Below are 12,205 nucleotides of genomic sequence, written 5' to 3' on the forward strand. Positions count from 1 at the left end.
GAACTGCTTCTTAAACTGAGCTTTAGTCTTCATTGATTTAATGCAATGTGTGTGTTTTTGGTAATATTTATTGCTTTTTTGGCCTATTTATAAAAGCAGAACATGCCTAGATAGTCAATTAATTTTGGTTGACCTAATTGCAGTAAATTAGAAACATAAAAGGAGGGAAGTAAAAGTTGCCCTTAATCTCACTGCCCAAAGATAACCAGTGTTAACATTTTGTTGTGTTCATCAAAACTTTTGTCTGTAAATATGGTATTATCCAGGAGCAGATGCTCAGGGTCGTGAATTGAGGTCCATGAGGGCCGGATACAAGCAGCATGTCCACTGCTGCAGAGATTGCTTGTCATCGTTTAACTGCTTTTTTAAAAGCCCATTCATCCTTTCAATTAACCCTGCTGCTGTGGGGTGGTAAGTCAAATGAAATTTCCATAAGACATCATATTCAGTAGCCCAGACTGGAGTTAGTTGTCCAGTAAAAGGGGTCTCCCTGTCGCTGTCCACGTGTGTGGGGACCCCGAAGAATGCACTTAGCTTTTCTAAGTTACATATTGTAGCTCTTTGATTAGCTTTCCCTACTGGGAAGGCCAGCAGCAGTCCAGTGGCCATATCTGCAGGTGTAAGGGCATATTTTACACCTTCAGATAAGGGAAGGAGGCCAATATAATCTACCTGCCGCCTGGTGACCGGAATCTGCTCGCAGCCAATGTGACCGAGTTGCTGCGGAAGCATCCTTGGGCATTGAAGCAAATAGAGGGGCAAATATCCACAACATCCTTTAGCTGTCATCTGGTGGTGGGCAGCTGGAATTGCTGTGCCAGTCTCCACAGCGTTTGGTACCCTCGATGTCCTATTTTCCAGTGTAACCATTCAGCAACCATGTGCGATGTTGGCTCTAGGTGAATTCTTGCTGAAGAATCTGCTTCAGTATCTGCTTCAGTATTGCCAAGCTGATGGTAAAAAGCTGGGAATGGTAGGCTGGGTCCGTAACACTAACCAGGGCACAGTTCAAGGACAATTGCAAGGTCCCACCTCCAAGGTGTGTCCTATGGAAGAATGTTTTGAGACAAGAGGAAGTCCCAAATTATTAATCAACAGAGTGAACTTCAACAATGAAAAAAATCACTGGAAAATTGGATTATTCAGATTTCCAAATTGTGAAGTAATGGTCTTAATTTAAATTTTCTAAGATATTGTGTAGTTTTGTTTTTAATTGTTAATAGAGATAAAATTATTCTGTATTTAATATTAGAAGTCATCAGTAAATTATTTTAGTATGAGATACTTAAATGTTACTGTATAATAAGTTTATGATGGAAGGATTACAGCTATACACATAATTCTAATCAATAAAAACACATTAGAACTTCCTATCATAACTTGCCAAATCCCAACCAAAACCATTCCAGCCAATCCTAAAGAACACCCAGGACAATATATAAGATTCTACAAAGGTTCCATGCACTAGAGCAACTTTCCAGAAACCTACAACCTCCACATGGGTTTCTGGACCAGATAAGTCCTGAAACCTAGAGACCCCAGCCTCTCCAGAACATCAGATAATTCCATCTCCTTACCCCCATATTAGTGACAGCTCCTTCCTACATGAAAAAGTTAGAATGGCCATAGCCCAAATACCCCTAAAGAGTGGGACAGAAAGATCAAAAATGATGGTGGAGTTATACAGAGAAGGCAGGGTTTAGCAAATGAATATGATTGCTGACTCATTATACTGATATTTCTTTTAGTCTCCATATCTTAGAGCAGCTAGAAGTAAAAGCCTAAAATTGTGGAATTGTAACCCATACCAAACTCTGAAATCTGTTCCACAACTAATTGTTGTGCTGTGCTTTGAAATTTATTGGGTTTTTTTTGTATATTTGTTATTTTTCACAAAACAGAAAAAAAAAGTTGATTGTAGATGATAAAAAAATATTTATTCCTACTAGCCTCCTATGTTCTGGAGCAGCTAAAAGGAAAAACCTGAGATGATGGTATGGTAGCCCATAACAAACTCTGGGATCTGTCCTGTAACTACTTGTTGAAGGGTGCTTTGAAAACTATTGCTTTTTCCTTTGCTTTGCATATGTTTTATATTCAAAAAATATGGTATCCTACATACATACATATATGTCCATCCATACATGTGTTTGCAAAATTCCAGTCAAACATGTTGGGTTTTTTTGGCTTGCCTCTTTCTCCTAATATATTTTAGATCTCTTTCCACACCAGTAAATATATATCTTCATCAGTACATCTAATGTATTTTATTGTACAGGTTTATAATTATTTTTTATGATCTGTTAATGGATAGCATTTCCTTTCTAAATTTTCTCTATTATAAAACAGCCAGTGAGAAAATCCCTTAAAAATGATCTTGGTATTCTTATTCATTTGTTTATTTAGGATAAATTCCTCTTAAAAGTGAGATTGCTGAGTCAAAAGATATGCTCCTTTTAAGGGCTTTTGATGTATATTGTCACATTTTCCTACAGAAATTTTACTAGTTAGATTCTCACTAGTGGCACATGAGCAGTCATACCCCATTGTCCACTGCCTAGCCACCCCTACTTATTACCAATTTTTTCAGTAAGTATTTATGGAACTTAATACTGTGTGCCAGGCACTGTCTTAGATCTACGAATACAGCTATGAACAAAACCATTTGTCCCTCACAAATGGACTTTTGTACACTGGTGTTTATGGCAGCGGTGTTCATGATTTGCCATGGATGGAGGTGGCCTAGGGGTACATTGACTGAGGAAGGAAGGGGGGACTGTGGTATATGCATACAATGAACTACTGAGTGGCCACAAGATGGAATGAAGTTGTGAGCCACGCAACTGAGACGAGGCGAATGAACCTTGAGGACAGTATGTTGAATGAAATGTCAGAAACAAAAAGATAAATATTATTATGCCTTACTCATATGGATTACCTATAAACAAGAGCATAGTTTATCAAGTTAAGACCTATTGTAAAGATTCCTAGGTTGTAAACTCTTACAGCAGTGACATCTATTCTGGAGTTGTAACTGTTATTTTTAAATTCTGAGATGCTGAACTATTTGTGTATAACCTGGAACTTCAAGTATTTGCATGACACCTGAGACTCAGAGTTAGAGGCCAAAGCTATGAAAGTCAGCATTACCCCGAACGGTAATTGTTTAAAAAGTTGAAAACATTAAAAATTTTTAAAAAGTTGAAAAAGTGATCAGACTTCAACTAGAAAGATGAATGAAGCTGATCTGGATAGGACTAGGGTAAACCAGAATTTTAAAACTTCAACCTCTGTGTGAGACCAAAGGAAAAGATGTTTATTTGGTGCAAAATTTGTATTTTTGGTAGCACAATATCTAATTTAACTTGTATGGTCAGTTTATCCAAACACCATAATTACATGTAATCTTGAGTAGGGTGTGAAATCTTGATGGTTTGTACAGATCAGTGTGATGTCCTGATACATCAAAGAGTAATTTGGACAGAGAATAAAAAAGTATTTGCAAAGCCTCCTGGAGGGACTGGGGAGAATTCCCACCTGGGAAATTCCTGATATTCTCACAAGCACTGAGGACAATCAATTTAATAGGCTGAGCCCTTCATCTTGGGGCTCACCCCCATGAAACTTATTCCTGTGAAGGAGAAGCTAAGCCCACTCATAAATAAGCCTAGGAGTCACCCCCCAGAGAACTTCTTTTGTTGCTCAGAGGTGGCCTCTCGGCAGGTGAACTCACTGCTCTCTCCCCCTTCATGGGGCATATCTACGGGGGTTATACATCTCTCTGGCAATGGGGGACATGACTGTCAGGGATGAGCCAAGACCTGGCATCATGGTATTGAGAAAGCCTTCTTGATCAAAAGAGGGAAGGGAGAAATGAGACAAAATAAAATCTCAATGGATAAGAGATTTATTTATTTATTTTTAACCTCCTGGGGGAGGGTTTACAGTGTCCCACCTGTTCTTTGGTCTCTCAGAAGGACGATGTTAGGACAGATTGTCAGCTGGGGAAGCTGGTTTCCAAAATCAGGGACTTGGAGCCCTACCTGAGGGCTGCTGTACAGATGAATCCAAGGATGCTGAAATTCCAAGTGGACATGACCTTGGGTGTTGACACAGCCCACAACCACCTTCTCATTCCTGAGACTGGAGGAGCATCCAGTGTGGACACAGCAGACAACCAGGAACAGCACACTGAAAGACTTCTCTGCCAGCACTAAACCAAAGACGGTTCTTTGAGTAAACACCCAGTTATACTGAGTGGGCATTTTCCTGGATATGGGTATTAGAAACATCACTTTTTGTGATATTAGTGATGGATCTCATATCTTCACATTTACCAGAATTTCTGCTTCTGAGCCACTGTGGCCATTATTTTCTCCACAAATCAAAAAAAAATGATGATGCAAATTTCTTGAGCATCTGTTCTACAATGATTCCAAGTATCCCTTTCCTCCAGCACAACCCAAATAGACTAATAAAGCCTAGACAACAAACACCATTTATTGGAATTTACTTTGGGTTTATATCTACAGCTTTTCTACTTGGCCCACACATTGTACAGAGTACTAGGAAAATGGGAATACTTTATGAATCCCAAACACCAAAATTTAATTAGAATATAATTTGCATTTTAAACATTAAATACTGTCATGATCAGATTCAAAAATAATAATAATAGGGGGATGGGGGGAAAATTGGGTAGATTGCTATACCCAATGAGAGGGAGGGTTAAGAGTATGGGATGTATGAGGGTTTTCTTTTTTCTCTTTTTTTCTTTTTCTGGGGTGATACAAATCGTCTAAAAATTATCATGGTGATGAATACATAACTATAAGTTGATATTGTGAGCCATTAATTATATACTTTGGATGGACTGTATGGTGCATGAAGATATCTCAATAAAAATATTTGAAAAAACCAAGTCCCTTCCCTCATTGAGAGTTTGTTTTAGTGAAGGAAAACAAACAGTAAACAGTCACACATCACACAAGTATAATGTCAAGTGGTTTCTTTCTGTAAGGAAGAAAATAAGGCATCTTCTCTTTTTCAATCTTTGCTGATTTGATAGCCAGATTCTGTGAATTGTCATAGTTAATTTTTTTCTTTCACTGCAGTTCATTCATTCAACAAATACCTAATTGAACCCATACTCTGACCCTGGGGAACCAGGGGTGAAAAATAAGATAATGGCATGCATTCTAGCAGAGAAAGACAGACAATAAATAAATAAATGAACAATATAATAGTGACTTGTGTGGGTTGAGAACATCAGATTGTGTTTTCAGGAAAGGCCTCTCTGAAGAGTTAATATTTGAGCTGAGACTCAAATGACAGAACACGTTTGTTTTGAGATAATCTCTAGAAATAGGGGAGCAGCAAAGGGAACAGCCAGGACCAAAGGCTTAGAGGTGGAAATGAGCATGCCTTACTTATTAAAGGAACTGAAAGGCCAGTGAGGCTGGAAAGTCACGACTGAAGGGCAGAATTGGAAGAGAGGAGTAGGTGGGGTAGGTTAGGGCCATGAAAGCCTCAATAAGAAATTTGGATTCTATTCTAAGGTAATAGTAAATCTTTGAAGGGTTTTAAGCAGGGGAATGACATGATTTGATTTGCCTATTTAAAAGATAACTTTAGCTGCCATAAGAAGGAAACACTGTAAAGGTAAAGTGACCCTATAATTCACCATCCTAATGGGAATCCTTTTGCGAATGAAAAGGGGCACTAACTGAGCAGGGTGCCAAGCAACTGATGAAAAGCAGAACTGTCCCAAACAAACCAGAGATCATGGTCACCCTGTTGTAAGGGGACAGGAGCTCATTTAGGAGGCAGCTGCAGAGAAGTCCAGGCCAGAGATCATTGTAGCTTGCACAAGAGTGGCGGCACAGACTGGGAGAGTGGAGGGCTACAGTCGATATTTAAGTAGGAAAACCAACAAGCCCTGATAATTTGGATGTGGAGAATAAGGGAAAGGAAAGAATAAAATAATGCTCTGGACTTCCGGAGAAGATGGCGGCTTAGTAAGACGCGCGGGTCTTAGTTCCTCCTCCAGAAAAGCAACTAAAGAAACAGAAACAATACGAAACAGCTCCCGGAGTCACGACAGACCCAAAAAGACAGCGTACCCCATTCTGGAACAGCTGAACGGGCAGGGAGAATCTGCTGCGGTGAGCTACCCGAGGGACGCGTGTTTTCCCGGCCGGGGCGGCTGGCGACTGGGGTCCCCTCCACGCACGTGGCTTCCCGGTCTGACTGGGAACGTTGGATAGCGGGGCCCTCCCATCACGCTTGGCGTTTCGGGCGAGCTGGGCAATTAGGACCGGCACTCTCCCAAGCCGAGGCGGCCAGCGACCCCCGCCTCCACGCGCGGTTTCCCAGCCGACTGCCGTGCAGACAGACGAGCGCCACGAGCGCCACCTACTGGGCAGGAAAAGAAAAACAGAGCCCAGAGATTTCACAGAAAAAGCTTTCAACCAGCTGGGTCCCACACCCAGGGAAATCTGATCAAATGCCCAGACACCAGCAGAAAATAATGGATGACGCTCGGAAAATTGAAGATATGGCCCAGTCAAAGGAACAAACCAATAGTTCAAATGAGATACAGGAGCTGAGACAACTAATGCTGAATATACGAACAGAAATGGAAAAACTCTTCAAAAACCAAATCAATAAATTGAGGGAGGACATGAAGAAGACATGGGCTGAACAAAAAGAAGAAATAGAAAATCTGAAAAAACAAATCACAGAACTTATGGGAGTGAAGGACAAAGAAGAAAAAATGGAAAAAACAATGGATACCTACAATGGTAGATCTAAAGAGACAGAAGCTACAATTAGTGAACTGGAGGATGGAACATCTGAATTCCAAAAAGAAACAGAAACTATAGGGAAAAGAATGGAAAAACTCGAGCAGGGGATCAGGGAACTGAATGACAATATGAAGCGCACAAATATACGTGTTGTGGGTGTCCCAGAAGGAGAAGAGAAGGGAAAAGGAGGAGAAAAACTAATGGAAGAAATTATCATTGAAAATTTCCCAACTCTTATGAAAGACCTAAATTTGCAGATCCAAGAAGTGCAGTGCACCCCAAAGAGAATAGACCCAAATAGGCGTTCTCCAGGACACTTACTAGTTAGAATATCAGAGGTCAAAGAGAAAGAGAGGATCTTGAAAGCAGCTAGAGAAAAACAATCTGTCACATACAAGGGAAACCCAATAAGACTATGTGTAGATTTCTCAGCAGAAACCATGGAAGCTAGAAGACAGTGGGATGATATATTTAAAATACTAAAAGAGAAAAACTGCCAACCAAGACTTCTATATCCAGCAAAATTGTCCTTCAAAAATGAAAGAGAAATTAAAACATTTATAGACAAAAAGTCACTGAGAGAATTTGTGACCAAGAGACCAGCTCTGCAAGAAATACTAAAGGGAGCACTAGAGTCAGATACGAAAAGACAGAAGAGAGAGGTATGGAGTAAAGTGTAGAAAGAAGGAAAATCAGATATGATATATATAATACAAAAGCCAAAATGGTAGAGGAAAATATTATCCAAACAGTAATAACACTAAAAGTTAATGGACTGAATTTCCCAGTCAAAAGACATAGACTGGCAGAATGGATTACGACCCAGCAATACCACTGCTAGGTATCTACTCAAAGGACTTAAGGGCAAAAACACAGACGGACATTTGCACACCAGTGTTTATAGCAGCATTATCTACAATTGCAAAGAGATGGAAACAGCCAAAATGTCCATCAACAGACGAGTGGCTAAACAAACGGTGGCGTATACCTCCGATGGAATATTATGCAGCTTTAAGACAGACTAAACTTATGAAGCATGTAATAACATGGATGGACCTAGAGAACATTATGCTGAGTGAGTCTAGCCAAAAACTAAAGGACAAATACTGTATGGTCCCACTGATGTGAACCGACATTCGAGAATCAGCTTGGAATATGTCATTGGTAACAGAGACCAGCAGGAGTTAGAAACAGGATAAGATAATGGGTAATTGGAGCTGAAGGGATACAGACTGTGCAACAGGACTAGATACAAAAACTCAAAAATGGACAGCACAATAATACCTAAGTGTAATGTAACTATGTTGGAACACTGAATGAAGCTACACCTGAAATATAGTTTTTTGTTTGTTTGTTTGTTTGTTTGTATCTTTTGTTTTTGTTTTTTTCTTTTTATATATATATATATTATTAGTATTATTATTTTAATTCTCTTCTCTATATTAACATTCTATATCTTTTTCTGCTGTTTTGCTAATTCTTTTCGTAAATCAATGCAAATGTACTAAGAAATGATGATCATACATCTATGTGATGATACTAAGAATTACTGAGTGCATTTGTAGAATGGAATGATTTCTAAATGTTGTGTTAATTTCTTTTCTTTTTTTTTTTGATTAATAAAAAAATTTAAAAAAAAAAATAATGCTCTGTTTTTGGGGGCCTGATCAACCAGATGCATGCTGATGACATTCACTGAGATGAAGAAGACTGGTAGGGGTGGTGTGGGGAAGGAATCATCCTTTAAGGGCTCAGTTTCAAAGATTGAATTGACAACTGGAGACCGGGGGAAAAGTCCTGATTAGAGACACAGATTTGGTGTCTTAACACATAGTAAAGTCATTGATTTGGATAAGATCTCCCAGACTGAGAGTCTAACTGGGGAGGAGCATCAAGGTCCTAGCTATAGGGCAGCAGTTAGCCCAGGCATAGACAGGAATGACAGAACAGCTAGTGAGGTCAAGAGAAAAGAAAATACATTTTTAAATATGAGGAGATACTCAGGGCCTTGGGGAGTGGGTTGGTAATATGAAAAGTTTGAACATATGTAATTAAATGAGAAAGAAAAAAAGTACCTAAATAACAGCTGAAAATTTCCCTAATTTGATGAAGTCATTAATTTTCAGGTTCAAGAAGCTCAGTGAAGCAATATTGAATGAGGATTAAAGAACTTGGGGTTTCTGGGGTACACAATGGATTCAAACTGACACAGTTGGTTTCCATGGAGATGTGTCTCCACCCATTCAATGTGGGTTGCTTACTAGAGTTCTTTAAGAGGGAATAATTTTGGAAAAAGCTTGAGAGCCAAGAGAGCCCACACAGCCAGAGATCTTTGGAGATGCAGACGGAAAACACCCCCAGTGAATTCTTTTGAAATGAGAAAGCCAGCAGATGTCACCATGTGCCTTTCCAGCTGCCAGAGGTAATCTGGACCCATTGGCCTTTCTTGAGTCAAGGTTATCTTTCCCTGGAAGCCTTAGTTTGGACATTTCCACAGCCTAGGAACTGTAAACTGGCAACTTAATAAATTCCCCTTTTTAAAAGCCAAAAAAAAAAAAAAGGAAGAAGAAGAAGAAGCTTGGTGAATCTGAGGATTCATACAAAGAAAATCATACCTGGCACAAACCTGGGATCAGAGAGCACGCTTGGCATCTAGTGGAATTCCACATCTTTCACATGTTTATTGGCTGTTTATATATCTTCTTTTGTGAATTGCCTAATTTAGTCTTTTGCCTATTTTTCTCTTGGGGTGTTATTTTTCTTATTAGTTTGTAAATTGTAGTTATCTAAGACCCCTTTGTCATACATCTTACCATTTTTTCCGACATCTGGCTTCATTTGGTTTTGCTTGCAGAAGTTTCAAATGCTTTATGTTGTCAGTTCTGTCAGTCTCTTCCTTTATGATTCCTGGCTTTGTTGTAATGTTTAGAAAGCATTTCTTCACTCGTAAGATTATAAAAATATTGACCTATGTTTTTTTCCTGTACTTATATGGCTTCACTTTTTACATTTAATTCTTTACTTCTCCTGAAATTAGTCAAAAAGGATAAAGTGGCAACCTAATTTTTTTCTCCCAAGATGGTTAGCTAGTTGTCCCAATATCGTTTTTCAAATAATCTATCTTTTTACCCAGTAGTTTGAAATATTACCTTTATCAAATAGTAAAATTTATGTACTCTTGCATCTATTTGTGAACTTTCTTTTTTGGTGATCATACATTGCTGTTTTAATTATAAGCAGGGAATACTCTTCCTTGCTCTTTTTAATAATTTCTCTGGTGAGTGTTGCATGCTTATTCTTTCAAGTAACTTTAAAGTCATTTTGTTAACTTCAAAATAATTTCTACTTTAAAAAATGGACAGTGGGCGGACCACGTTGGCTCAGCAGGTAGAGTTCTCGCCTGCCATGACGGAGACCCAGGTTCGATTCCCGGTGCTTGCCCATGTTAAAAAAAAAAATGAGCAGACACTGAATTCGGACATTTATAGTTTGGGTGCTTTGTTTGATGAAATTTGATGGTTTTATGTGTGTATTTATGTATATTTTTTCTTTATGATTTTTCTACTTCTTAATAGAGAAATATTTTATGGCTAGAAATATTTTTCCTATCCTAAAGTTATTAGGATTTATTAATAAAGTTAATAATAATAACTTTATAATAATAAAGTTTAACCCAATAAAGTTATTGGGTTTTATTATGGTTCTTTTACCATCTCATTCTTAACATTTGGCTCTTTAATTCATCTGAAATGTTTCCTGTGGCCTGAGATATGCTTACTATCTTCCATATGCTTTATTACCTTATTTCTAAGACAGCTCCAAATCCAAGACTTTCTGTCAATTTAATAACAGCTTTTCAATGCACCCTGATTGCAGGTGGGGGGGCATCCTAGCTATTAGCATTGATAAAATATGTTGTTAAATGATTGTCCAGCATCATTTCTTGAGTAATAATTTTTTTGTTTGTTTTCCTTTTTTATTCAAAAAATAAACATGCCCCAAAAGCCTTACATTGAAGCCAATTACATATAATGTAAAAATAAATACACATATGGCTGCTCTGGTTGCAGGGGTGGGGAAAGAAAAATATCTTCACAGCAAAGAGATGTCTAGGGAGCAGAGTTTGAAAAGCATTTATCTAGTTGTATGGGCTTATTTCATAGAAAGGTAAACTGCAACTCAGAGAGGATAAATGCCTTGCTCAAGATCACACAGATACTTTTAAATGTTTTCATTTTAAATCTAAGCCCCCACAGGCAGATGTTTCCACTAAGAAACAAAATTTCTATTTTCTCTGACTGATGTCCAGATTCTCTTCAAATTGTGTTGACAAGCCAGGGCACAGTGATACTAATGCATGCCCTTTCTACCCAGCTCTATTCATTGAAAGCTCAGTCAGCAACCCTTACCCAGTACAACCCCCACAATGTCCCTGAGAGGAAGGTAGGACATGCAGATACCCCACTTACCTAACCAAAACCTAGGCAAAGAAGGAGAATTTGATCTGACCTGGGGCACCTGGTGAGTGAAAGTCAATAAAAAGAATAAAAGACGAGCACTCGGGACTGCTATGACAATTCTATGCAGTGGCTAGGGTTGAGTTTAAGCAAGGCTTTGTGGAGCTGTTAGGAATTGGCAATCAAGACTCCATTCCTTTGGAACGGGACCCTGCCTTCATTTTTAAAAAAATGTTTTTTATTGTAAAATATATATACAATGCAAAGAAAGAAAAAAGTAATAATTTTCAAAGCACACTTCAACAAGTAGTTACAAAACAGATCCCAGAGTTCGTCATGGGCTTCCGTTCCACCATCTCAAATTTTTCCTTCTAGCTGCTCCAAAACACTGGAAGCTAACAGGAATATTAATATGGTGATTCAGCATCCATACTCATTTGTTAAATCCTATTTTCTCTGTTATACCTCCTCCTCTGCTTTTTTTTTTTTTTTTTTTTTGCATGGACAGGCACCAGGAATCAAACCTGGGTGTCCGGCATGGTAGGCGAGAATTCTGCTTGCTGAGCCACCATGACCCACATATATACCTCCTCCTTTAAGCCTTCTCACAATCTATAGGGATCTTTGGGCAATGCCCATTGTGCCTTTTCATGTGGAGAAGGGGTGTCCACACTAAAGGATAGAGGGATAAAATTAATTGATCATCTTGGAGAGGCTGGTCCCTCTGAGTTTCAGGATTTATCTGACCTAGGAACTCTACAGGAATGATGTGTTCCAGGAAGGCAAACCTAGTGCATGAAACTTTTTATAGAGTCTCAGTTTGAGCCCTAGGTGTTCTTAAAAGTCAATAGGAGTGATGTTGGTTGAGGTTTCACAAACCATGGCAATAAGCACTATCTTACGAAGCTTGCATAAGAGTAGCCTCCAGAATAGCCTCTTGAC

The 12,205-nt window shown here is 38.8% G+C and overlaps 1 protein-coding gene and 1 pseudogene across 1 annotated transcript in view; both read left to right on the top strand.

Moving 5' to 3' along the window:
• Nucleotides 1–12,205, top strand: part of SIMC1 (SUMO interacting motifs containing 1) — a 56,102-nt gene that overhangs the window by 2,794 nt on the left and 41,103 nt on the right. The gene's annotated exons all lie outside the window — the stretch shown is intronic.
• Nucleotides 887–6,095, top strand: LOC143664740 (ret finger protein-like 4A; annotated as a pseudogene).

This window comes from Tamandua tetradactyla, chromosome 20, assembly GCF_023851605.1.
Source record: "Tamandua tetradactyla isolate mTamTet1 chromosome 20, mTamTet1.pri, whole genome shotgun sequence".
In the NCBI taxonomy this organism is placed as follows: Eukaryota; Metazoa; Chordata; class Mammalia; order Pilosa; family Myrmecophagidae; genus Tamandua; species Tamandua tetradactyla.